Source organism: Passer montanus, unplaced genomic scaffold (assembly GCF_014805655.1).
Source record: "Passer montanus isolate IOZ18808 unplaced genomic scaffold, ASM1480565v1 scaffold11, whole genome shotgun sequence".
Taxonomy (NCBI): domain Eukaryota; kingdom Metazoa; phylum Chordata; class Aves; order Passeriformes; family Passeridae; genus Passer; species Passer montanus.
Genome location: NW_024357613.1, coordinates 1,136,534 through 1,148,995, shown reverse-complemented (window position 1 = coordinate 1,148,995; position 12,462 = coordinate 1,136,534). Strand labels below are relative to the sequence as shown.

Below are 12,462 nucleotides of genomic sequence, written 5' to 3'. Positions count from 1 at the left end.
ATGAGATAGTAGATTTTGTATTTTTTACTACTACCATTGCAGGACACGATGAAGGACGCACACAATATTCAAGGCTTTTCAAGCTTTTGCCAGAGGGAAAATCTCAAAGCAGACTTCTCCCTATCTTGCAACACTAAACAGGCTAGGCAGGAGTGACATTTACACAGTTGAATCTTTTATTATTTTTTCTTCTTAAAAACAATAGCAGCAATATGACTTTCTATATTAAGTAGACTCCTATAGGTGGGTGCTGAACAGGTATAAAGGTCACCAGGACAAAATGCTATTTATGAGAAGGTTGTATAAACCTCTGAGGTTTTCAGAGCTAACATGAACACAAACTTGTCATGAATTTAAGATCACTGGATATTTTCTAAAAATCACCACCAGTGAGTTGCCTGATAATATGTCTTGGGAAGAGCTGACAATTCCAGACTAGTGGAGGCTGCAGAGGACCCCTTGGAACACAGGAATGTTGTTGCCCATTGTTAGCAGGGAAGGTGCAGAATGATGTGGAGCACGCCCTAACAGAGCTTTCCACCTCAGCTAATGGAGTGTGACACCTCAAGCAGTAATCTCCCCCATCACTGAGCAGTGGCCTCCAGGATCCACCCATCTTAATTTTTATTTTGGAATGGGTATTGTGATACAGCACTGCAGGCATTCTCAAGACATGCATTAATGCATCATCTTTACACCAGTTTCTGTTCTTGATTTTTCTGGATTGCATCCAAGGCTTTCTTTTATCTTTGAGCTTAGCAGAATGATAATATAAATAACTCAATGTCCAAAAATATTCAGCTTTGGTAATCTGCAATGAGATCTCTCCTCCTCTTCATGATCCTTTACATGCAGTTTCATTACATTTGTGTCAGATGAACATTTAAATGAGAGGCAGATGTAATGAGAGATGAAGAACTAGAGCAGTGTGCTTACGCTATGAGGTGGAAACAGACACACTCCATGGATCTGGAGATCCATGCCAAATCTTATTGAAGAGATCACTTGTCTATATGCAATATATTTAGTGCCCAACATAAAGCTTCACAAAGAGCACAGAGAATCTCCTAAGCAAATCCCATAATAATTAAATCCTGATACCACAGCATCCTGTATCAAACACACATGCATTCTGTCCTCCACTTACTTTCAGCAACCTGCACTGAACCTGGCTGATAAAATAGTCTCCCAAATGACTGTAACTCTAAAATCTATTAAATCCATGAAGTATTGATGAGGCAGAATTAATGCTGAGAAAATTACTTTAACCATCTCCCTCCTCCTGTATTTCATAAAAGAAACATAGAAGAAAAGCACTGCTATGGCTGGGACTGCAAAATACAGCACACTTAGGTCAGGAAAATCTACATCTGCCCACATGCCTTACACTCTACCTATAGATCTATTTGTCATTACAATACTTATTCCTTTAGTAAGAGTAATATCCACAGAAATGGCCTTATCTGATGCCCAGAGATCACGTTCTCCTTTCTTATTATTCCCAGATGTGATCTGTGTTTTGCACACAGCATTACCAGGCTCTCTCTCCAGTGTTCCTCACTCCCTGCACTGCAGGGCTCATTAGCTGTGGGTTGAGAGTATTACCTACTAAGACCCTGTTGCTGCCTGATTATAAACTTGGCACAAACAGACCCAAGTTTGGCAATATTTTCCAAGCTGGGTGTCTGCAGGGAGGCTTTTTTTCCCCCTTGCTTTGTTGCTGTTTTGGATTTTTGGCATGACGTCAGCCAAAATTTTTCAAGCTAATTCTGAAGCAAGGCATGGGAAACTGGAGTGATTTATTCATGTGAAAAGCCTCTGGTCTCTCCTTGAACAGCTCAAGAGGTTTTGTGATTTGGACCATAACTTTCAAAGTGTCAAGGCAAAATCTTTGTGTTTTGATCTCTGCAGAAAACTCCCAAACATGACTAAATTACTAACCTCGGAAAAAAAAAAAACCACCTTAATTTGCATGAGCTCACTAAGGAGGTGATGCTTCCTAGCAACTAAATTCCCTGGAGATCCCACCTACAATGCTCCAGGATCCCACGACCAGTTGGGTGGCACCTGCCTGCTGGAAGCTGCAGTTACGCTGTGAGCGATCAGAGCTGGCCATGAGCCCAGCTGCAAGGCTGCTCCACAGCTAATTCTGAGCTCCTGAAAGCTGGGATAGCCCTCTATCAGGCAGGTGTTTGTATCCAGTTCTCTGCAGGGGGAGGAACAGGAACATAAGATGTGAAACATGCGCGAGTGATGGAACAAGAGCTTTTGTATCAACCGCACCAAGGCACATACAGAAAAGAGCAACATTGATGTGACACTCCCTAATGCAACATCTGAATTTGCAAAATGCAATGTTTTTCTTTTAATAGAGCAACTAGGAGGCTTATTGTCCAGATTAAAAAAACCACAACCAATTTAGCACTTGCTAAACCCTATCATGGATACTCAAGCTGCTCTAACATTGTGACCCACTGCAAACATCCTTGCCATTGAGCCAGCCAAGAGAGATGGGAAATACAGCTCTCTTGTGTGAAGTGCTCTGTTCCACCTGCTGTTTCACCTGTCCTTCCCTCTTTCTTCTCCAGTAGCTACAACAGGACAGACATCCACATAGATGGCTCACAGATCAACTGTCTTTTGCTGAGTAATTCCAACAATTGGATCACCTCAAACTTTGTGGAGGAGTGGGGTGGGGGGAAGAAGGGACAAAAAGCTCTATTAAATGAATTACCAGTGAAATGTAGGAAAATTACAGAGTCTGAGACACAAACATCTCTTCTGCAGGAGACTGGCATGTAACCTTGCTGTGTAGGGTTATCTGATTTAATAAAGTGAGCACAAGTATAACAATGCTTCACAGAGAGCAGACTAAATCCAATCTGGTTGGGACTGGACACATGCAGCTCTGGGCAGGGGACAAACCACATTCCTCAGAAATCTTATGGACCAGATTTAACATTTACTACACCCAGCAGCATCAACATTCACATATTCAGAATGGATTAGAAAGAAAAGAAACAGACTAAAATTGAAGGAATTACTATCATAGCATAGCAAATCTTGGTAAGCCTCAAATACATCAAAATGTTCGTTTCCCACACTTTCCTTCCTAAGGAGAAAAATAATCTTCAGCCCAAAGGAAGAGATAATGAAGAAAAGCAACAGAAGTACGCTACTGAGGCACATCAGTGCCCAAATGAATGACTTCAGAAAACTAAAAGCTGCTAGAAATAGGACCAAAATGCACCAGGTCAGCCCTAATTACAGAGAACAACTAATGACTCGAGCAAATCCTCTTGTGGGTACAGCAGAATACAGGTAATAAAGAAAAAGGCCCAGCAGCTTATTTTTGTAGTGAGAGCACAGATAATACATAGATGCTCTATAACACTTTCTGTCAGAAACCTGACAGGTGTGAAGAATTACCAAGAGAAATGCAATAGCATTTTTGGTAGACATCAGGGATATAAATAATCGTACCATACAAATTGGACACCCAGGAATTCACAAGGCATCACAGCCTTTCTAAAGACAAACAGATTTACTATGAGTAAAAATACCGAAAATTTAGTTTTATATAATTTCTTAAAATCAAAGCAGCCATTACCTGCTACTTTTTTCCCCCTTGTGTTTAAAATAAGGAGAGAAAAACCTGGCTGCTCTATTAGGGGAGAAAAAAAACCCAAAATAGCAGATGAGTGTATTAGCCCAAATCCAAATTTTCCTTGATATATCTGAGCTACTGATATAATAATGGAATCCATTGTTTAAGATGTGCAGCTAGCTGCTTCTAGTCTACAGAGAAGTGTGCAAATAGAAGCAAAGCATCTCAGATTTCAACTGAAACATCAAAAAACCCTCAACTTGGGAAGGTATCCTTGTCTAAATTTGGAGGGTAAAGAGCCACGGACTCCCAGGCTCTGAGATACACATTCAACATCAAGGCCTGTGCTTGCAGCATTCACAGCTTTTCTGGGAAGCAGAAATCTATAGGAAATGGACAAATGCTCAGTTGCATACCTGGTGCAGAAAGGTGCAGGTCAGGTTTATGGTACAGCAGTCCCTCAATTCACTTCACAGCTTTATCCTCCCCTGATCTTGATGGCTTACACTGACAGAACCCCAGACTGTACAGCGTAAGTCATGCTTAGAAATACAAAAAATGTTATGAAAGGCAAGAGTTTCAAGGGTAGTGTGGACTGGCAAAGAGCAGTGTGACTGTGGGAAAAAATACAACAGAGATTACCCCAAGGTTTTCTGTCCTATGTCAGTCAGGCTTCCTGTGAGTCCTTGTGATGTGGAAGGGTGGCCGTTCCGTGACATGCCATGGTCAACCTACAGTGCCACATGAATATCTGCTCTGGCATCCACAAGGATGCTTACAGAAATCTCATCTAATGAAGGGTCTTCTCACACTGTCATCAGCTTAGCTGAGGGAGTTTTAAATTCAGCCAAGATTCCCCTCCCAGCACTCAAGTATACATCTCTAATCAGATCTTAAATCCATTATGAGTTTTTGATCTAGAGGCTGCATGACCTTTTCTAGGACTTTGATACAAGATGAACAAATAACTGCTGAGCCTCTGAGCTATGTCAAGATAAATTCAAAACGTCCTCTTGATGTCCAGTACTTCTTGGATTCAGTAGGTTAGGGACAGAGGCTGGGCAAAACTGTTTCATTGTCATTACATTTCCTGCAATTATTTTTAAACTCTCTGGGAATTTGTAATGCCATAGGCAAATATATGATAGGGTCAGAGATATTTCAGAGATTCTCACATATGAGAAAATCAGCGTCCCTGATTATTCTACTTCAAAATAAGATGTTGCAAACAGTTTGAAGTGGGAAGCGTGAAAAGAACAGCTGTGAAAACAAAGAAAATTTGCACTCTGTTTATGTACTTTAATGGCTGCAGGAAAACAAATTTCAGAGCAAAATCCTGGAGAACAGACCGACTTGAAAAAATTCCAGGCTGTTTATAACCCAGCAGCGAGAAGTGCCTCTTTTCATTGACTTAGATCACTATAAGCAAGTGAGAAAAGCTGGCAGTTTTCAGTTTGTCAGCTAATCCTCTTCCAAATTTCAAAATTCAACCAAGTCAAGCAGCCATGCTCTTTGAGCCTGAACCTTAGCTATAGGTTGACAAACATTGCCCAAGTAGAACCTCTGTGAACCAGACTGTCGTTTGCTTTTTTTCCCCACTAGCAAGTTTACTGCATCTGCATGATACCAATTTCTGTGGAGCCACATGAAGCAACTTTCCTGACTTTGAGATCTTCTTCAAGACTTCCTTCTCACAGGTAGAGAAGATGCAGAGTTCGCACTGATGGACAGCGAACAACAGCAAGAAGAAAGCACTTTTTTCCCTCTGAGGATGGTCAAACATAACAGATGCCCAGAAGGGCTGTAAAGTTTCCATCCAGCTGAATTTTGAAAATCAAGGCCCTGAGCAACCTGACCTAACAGGACCTATTTCAAGTGGGGGTTTAGACAAGACCAAAAGTTTGTACAAGTTTCTTGGCAGTTTTGTGGCAGTTTTTTCCGACCAGGATTATTCCATGATTCTAAGAAGCATGCTTCTGTCACATTCCCCTTGCTGCTCTTGAACTATCCTCTCTTATTAAGGTGAGCCATGGAGACCAGGCTGGCCTCAGGTGAAGCATCTTTGAATGGAAATTAGAACAAAACCATCCAACTACCAGGTCTGCTGATAAGCTTTTTTCCCCCTTGCTGTTACATAGCATCACTATTTCCAGATAGTTCTCCTCTTTCATCTGTGAACTTTGTCATACCTCACACAAAGTTCAGCCAACCTGTAAGGACACTGGACAGCTTTTAGGATTAAAGTATCAGTACTACCATCAAAAAGAAAGCTAGATATAGATCCTGCCCTCTTTTGCAGCAAAGTCACCAAGTTTTGTGGAAGTTACCACAAAATCTCATGGACTAATGAACTCATGCTCTGATCTGTGGCTCATCTGTGACCCTACAACCGAATTCTAGTTAAAAAATTGTTGTTTGTATTTCTCATAGGAATATAGAATGTAAACTTATAACATGCACAATTGGCAGAAAATCTGATCCAAATAGAGAAAATAATTTCAAAGAATGAGCTGCAGTAGGGTTTACCCAGCGGGACAATTGGGCAGGACTTTTCATGTGTTTGGCCAGCTTCTTTGTGAAATTCTGGGCTTGACTACCCTATCTTTTCCTGTCTCTAAGAGTAACTGTTCTGTAGAAGGGTAAGTGATCTACATTTAAACATCTGCTAGCTAATCCAGATCTTTCTATATGTAACAACATCTAGGGGTTTTTAAATAGTATAAAAGAACAAGTGTTCTCACAGAGGCAGTCTTTAATTTTCAGTTTTCTACCCTGCAGGCTATCTGACTCTTAAGTCTTCTGCCAGTGGAGAATAAGCCAGTTTTCATCTGCAATCTGCACGTTCTGCCTGGAGAAAAAGTACCAGCCCAATACCCTGCTTGGGCAAGGGAAAGCAGGGATGCAGCCTTCTGCTGACATGTTTCTTTTCCCAAGGGTGATTGATTGGTACTATCCAGAATTGTGTATATTGATGGTCTCCTAGAGGGAAAAGCAAGATAAGCCCACTAATGGCTCCAGATCTGCTGCCTTTATTTTCTGCAGGTTTGAAGAGCTTTCTCTGAATCACTTCCCTCTAGTTGGGACATGCCACTAATTACCTCCTGCTCTTCTCTCTCCCTTTCTACTTCAGAGTGGTGCAGCTCAGAAGCACAGACACACGATGTGCCATATTTCCAGAGCACACAGGACCAGAGAAGTCTGTTGGAGGCTGATGCCTCTGGAAGTGTTGCATACAGTACAGTCAGACAAGCAGCAAAGCTTGTCATCTGGTATGGAAAGGAGGAAGAGGAGAACTGGTACAGCACACATTAACCATCTCCTTATCTCTCAGACATAAGCAAACCATCCTAGTTCCACATGGCAAAGGTGTCAGTCAGACATTCTGGGAAGAAATGGAAGGATTGTAGAAGGACTGGACACCCCCACCACCTTGGGAAATACATACTCCCTCTGCATTACCTTCGCTCCTGATCTTTTATAAAGCTAGCCTGCTTTTTTTGTACCCCTTGTTTTTTAATTAGGCCTTTTTATTTCTTCTACTCCAGGTTTCAGCTCAAACACTCTTCAGCAGAATGGAACAGCTACAAACACAATAAGCAGATGCCACTGGAGCAAATGAAAACACATTCCTTGCCCTGAGGCCCAGCATGCTGTTCTCTGTCAATGCTTCTCATACTGTGACTCTCTGTACCAGAGAAAGAACACATATAATCAACTATATCTTTGTATTTTCCAGAGCTAAAAAAATAAAAAATAAAAAAAATTAAAACAGAAAAAAGCTAAAACAACCTTTATGAAATTCTTGTTGAAAACCAAAATTGATCAAGACAACAGCACTTACCACAATTTCCCCCCCGAACAGAGCAAGTTTACTTTCACCACATTTCCTCACAAATGGCTCGAAAACATGCCCTGTAAAATAAGAGAGAAAAGGAGAAAAATAATAAGTGACTGGAACACCACAAATTATGTTACACTTTCTTCTCTCTCTACTAATATTTATCACCAACTTCCACAATTCTTCCTGGTTTAGGGAAGGAGGTAATTGGATCTGAATTACCAGAATTCAGAACCTTCACAACTAATTATTGAATTCCACTAGTATTATGCAAAATATTAAAATAATTGCAGGACTCCCTCAGACTGCTCAGACACATCACTGTCACTGACATGATGGCTATTCAGACTTCAGGGAGACAAGGTCAACAACAAGAAACGCACAGCAGCACACAGCAAGTGTGCCAATTATTTTAGATCCAACCCTAAAAAAACTGGTCAACCCAATATCTCTAAGTCATTTTGTTTTAACAAACTGGTTTTGGAATTGGATGCACGTAGGTTCATGACAGTGTCCTTGTTTGAAAACTACACAAAGGGAAAAAAGGGGCTGTGCCACACTTCATTTTTAGACTGTATTAATTACTTGGCATTCTCTAGGAGAACAAAGAGGGAGAAGAAGGAAGCCAACACAATATCCAGCTTGACACACACTAGGGCTCGTTTGAAGAAGATGGAGAGCAAAAGTGACAAATGCCATCATTTTGCCGACCCTGAGTAAATTTCAAATGACAGCTAAGATTTATTTTCCCTTAAGGCAAAATCTTTGAAAGAATAACTCATGGAGCACAGACTAACAATGATGTTAAAACATTTAGTTTGTAAACTCCTAGAAGATGGAGGAGGCAAGGATTCTGCTGGTGCTCAGGGTTGGGAGTGGTAACTGTGCAGCAAATGGAGAAGAACATAACTTTCAGTGCCCAGGTGTCCACACCAGTGAAGCCAGGCTAAATTTGAACTGCTTCTAAGTCCCATTCTCCCCCAAGTACATGGCTGAACTTTTCACCAGAGAGGTATCTGTGAAATTACTGCTGGATGAGTAACTTCACAGCTACACACAGATGACTTGGAGCCCTGCACTACTGATCATGAAAACCTGCCTCAGCTGCAGAAACAGCAACTCTTGTGCCAGCACCTCTCCTGAAAGACGCTGTAGGCATAAACAGGAAACAAAAGGGGACTGGCTTCTTAAATGAAATTCTTTTTACTGGTCATCATTACATAAAAAGCAGTTATGAAATTAAAATTTCAATTAAGGAATAACCAAACAAATATTCCTCTAAAACATGGAAACGGAATCACATTGCTCTAAGTTCCAATTAGCAATTTGATATTATAAAGCTCAGACTTCATTTGAGTGGAGGGATCAGGGTGGGGAGAAAAGAAAAAAAGGCATCATTACAAATCAGAGGAGGCTGTTGTGAGAGATTTTAGGAACAGACATTTTCTAACAGAAAAGTAAAAACATAAGCATCTTCTCTGCTTTCTTTCTTTGTTTAGCAGTTGAGAAAAAAAAAAAGAGTGGGTATATCAAGGAATAAAGAAAAAAAATGAACACCCCCTCCTCTCCCATCACCTTTTGTACAGCTTGGCAGAGTTTATGAAAACACTGAAAAAAAAGTGGGCCTTAAGTGCTTTGCTCAAACTCAGGGAAGGTGGTTATTATTCCAGTGCCATCTATATCCCTCCCTAGCTTCCAGGCATTTGGCCTGGAAAGAAAACATCAAGTCAAGAAAACTCTACTTCTGCCTCCAAACTAAATGGATAAAATCTGCATGCAGAAAAGTTAGAAGCTTAAGAAATGAGCCAGGCCCAAAACAATCCAGTGGCACCTCAGCTTTGGATTAGCTCATTATTTTCTTCTACACCATGAAACTGATGAAAAAATTTCCTCAGAGGAATGACAAATAAGGAAACTCTGTACTTCATGCTGCTGGTCCCAGGAATACTTGAAAGACAAGGGCTGGCACCTTTTCCAAAAGGGGCTGAACTCCCCCCAGCACTGGTGTGGAGCTTCTGGATGCAGCCCTGGCAGTGCTCCCTTCCTCTCTCTCTTCCTCTTCCCTCACCCCAGCACAAATGCCTGTGCAGCAACCAGGATTAAACCAAACTGGGGAAATTCTTCAGACAAGTTTGTCTGAAGAGTGACTGAATAAAATAAAATAAAATAAAATAAAATAAAATAAAATAAAATAAAATAAAATATCAGAAGAAGAAATAAAAAAGAAAAAGGCCTGTGATGACTCTAGGGTAAAAGGGAGGAAAAGATGCAAAGGATGGACCAAGAGTCCAGCTCCAATTGTAACATGTAACATTCCCATGTTACAGCAAGGAAATGCAGACAGCTGCTTTAATACATGCCAAAGGAATCTAGTCCAAGCCTTTCACTGAGACCATGTATGACAAAAACTAGCAAGAGGGCTAGGGAAAGGGGTCTCAGGTTAAATCTGAGGCAGGCACACAATTTGTCACATCTCTAGCCTTGCAAGATCTTCAGAACTGTAGGGATAGCAGACAGAAAGCTTGGGGAAGCCTTTACTTGATTTTAGATGATGGTGAAAACTGTGCTCTATCTCTTAGGCTACAAAGGAGAAGAGAGGCTTGGAGGTGGAAAGGGAGGGAGAAGGGAAGGGAAGTGTTTTGCTGCATAGTTGAGGGTGAGGGCGGGACATAGCATGCAGAGTAAACCGAAGATTATTCACTCTTTCTTTGTGTTCAGTCTGGGGGCCCATACAGAGCTCAATTTCGGTCTTAATGATTTTTGTTCTCCCCAGGAATGTAGGGGATAGGGAAAATATTCCTTTTTCTTGAAGGCTTTGGATCATTATACATATCTGCAAATTTTGATGAGCACTTTTCAGAAAAGCTCTGCTCACTTTGGAGAGTACAGCATAGGGAATACAAAATAAACTAACACAGACCTTAAGGTACACCAATATAGGCTTCTTCTACAATTACTATAACAAATAGAAGAGGAAACAAACAGTTTGTCCAACCAGTATCCAATGGAAAGCTGTCCAAGCATCTCCTCCTACATGGTAAGATACAGAAAATCCTTAGCACACCAATGGACGCAAAAAGTTGTGCTGAATCTCAGAGTGACATGACTGGAAACATTAAAGAAAAGCAAAACACTTCTGGGGGATAATCAGAGTTATTATTTGCCAGGAAGAGCCCTTTCCTGTAGGCAGCATGACAAACTGCCACCTTGCACCAAAAACCCATATATCCCCCTCCTAGTGTTACATATATATCAGCAGTGTAGTTGTGTAGCCTTGTGGAAAAGTTACTTTCTTTCTGTAAAGAAGTATTTTGTCAAAAAATGTGGCAAGCAGCACAACTAGACATCATTTGTGTGTTCGGTTTCATTACACTGTCTGCTTCATGAGACAACCTCTATTTTTCCTCATCAGCTTTCAGATGTGTTTTTGTCAGTTCATACTGGGATCAGAATTAAGATTATTACTACTGACAAAAGAGAAATCACTGAAAGCAGACATAGTAAGTACTTTTTTCTCAAGCCTGCACTCCCAAATCCATCAGCACTCACTAACTCCAAGGATCTTTGAATCAAATGCATTGTGAATAATCCTAGATGTGAACCTACAAAACTCCTGATTGTTCATTGAAGCAAAAACTGTTCAGTGACAATTTATTCACCATTGAAAACAGATAATAACATGACTGAAAGCATAAAAACAGCCACACAGAGGGTGCTGCTCTGGTACATGTTGCAGTTCATACGAGTTTCACCCAGCTGGAGGAAGTGGCTGGTTGAACTCATAAGTGGTCTTACATACTTTTCAAATGCCAGGAGATGCAATTGAGTTTATGGTACTCAAACACAGAAGAAAATCTACATAATTATGAACATCTGTCAGTTTTCTATTAGCAACATGCTTCTGCTGCTGTTTTTTCAAACCTCAAGTAGAAGCAGGCATTCCTGGTGCTTGGGCTGCTATTTTACTTGGCAAAACCTAGGAAGATTAAGTTTTTCATGCTGAACAGTTTACAAAGAAACATGTCTGGATCAGGATGTGTAACCAGTAAATGAGCTGCATCCACTTTGGAAAGAAAGTGTTGGTCAGTCTCTTCACAGTAATAGCCTGCCTTTTTTATCTGTTTCAATATCAGTCATGCTTATGTTACACTACATCATACCACACAGATTTGGGGCCATGAATTGGTCCAGAAAGTTCTTTTTAGTAGTAGGTTACCAGGACTCTGCTCTAACAATCTCAAGTTACCCTTTACAGAGTGGTTGAGGATTCTGTCACCCAGGATTCTGCTGACACTGCTGTTTGAACCAATCTATGGAAGCACACATGTTCAGTTTTTAATAGGGTGCATGCAGCATTTTCCACCTATTCCCACCACCTAAGATTTGTAACCCTACTAAAACCAAAAACCAACTAACCAAAAAACCTCCAACTGACCAAAACCAAGAAACCCCTTCTAGAAGCAACATTGAACAGAAGGAGAAAAACAATACCCAACATGCTGAATTTACACAGCCAGTTTATAAAGGAACTGCACATCTTAACTTACATTAAGTAATCCTTTACTGTGCAATGCCAGATTACATATAAAGAGCCCTTATCCTGTGAACATCTGAAAGCTTTCCAACAATAAAACATTTAAAGTTTAAGGGAAGCTTATAGGCTTGTTCTTACACAAAGACAAAAGCCTCCCTGTTAGCCTGAAACTACCCCTTTGCTAAGTGAGGTCCCAGATAGCTGGCACATGATATGAAAAAGCCCAGTCATCAGCGGGCTTGCAGGGAGAGAGCTGAGGGCAGAAAGAGGGAGCTCCCAACAAATCTGCTCTTTCAACATGTCCAGGCACAACCCTGGACAATGGCAAAGGGAAAAAAACACCAACCATCAACACTATTAGAAGACTTACACTAAGACAATAATATTCTAGTGGTTTGTCCTCCCATGCAACAGTGTCAAAACTTGGAAAGAGGACAGTGGCTATGGGAGAGGCACTCTGCATTTTTTCAGGTCAAAGTCACT

At 40.8% G+C, this 12,462-nt stretch overlaps 1 protein-coding gene across 4 annotated transcripts in view; it reads right to left on the bottom strand.

The window, feature by feature from the left end:
* Window positions 1-7,522, bottom strand: part of FYN (FYN proto-oncogene, Src family tyrosine kinase) — a 78,462-nt gene extending 70,940 nt beyond the window's left edge. For all 4 annotated transcript variants that reach the window (XM_039728414.1, XM_039728384.1, XM_039728405.1 and 1 more), the window contains exon 1: window positions 7,449-7,522. The gene's annotated coding sequence lies outside the window, so the exon portion shown is untranslated. The remainder of the gene's footprint in view (window positions 1-7,448) is intronic.
* Between the last annotated feature and the right edge of the window lie 4,940 nt (window positions 7,523-12,462).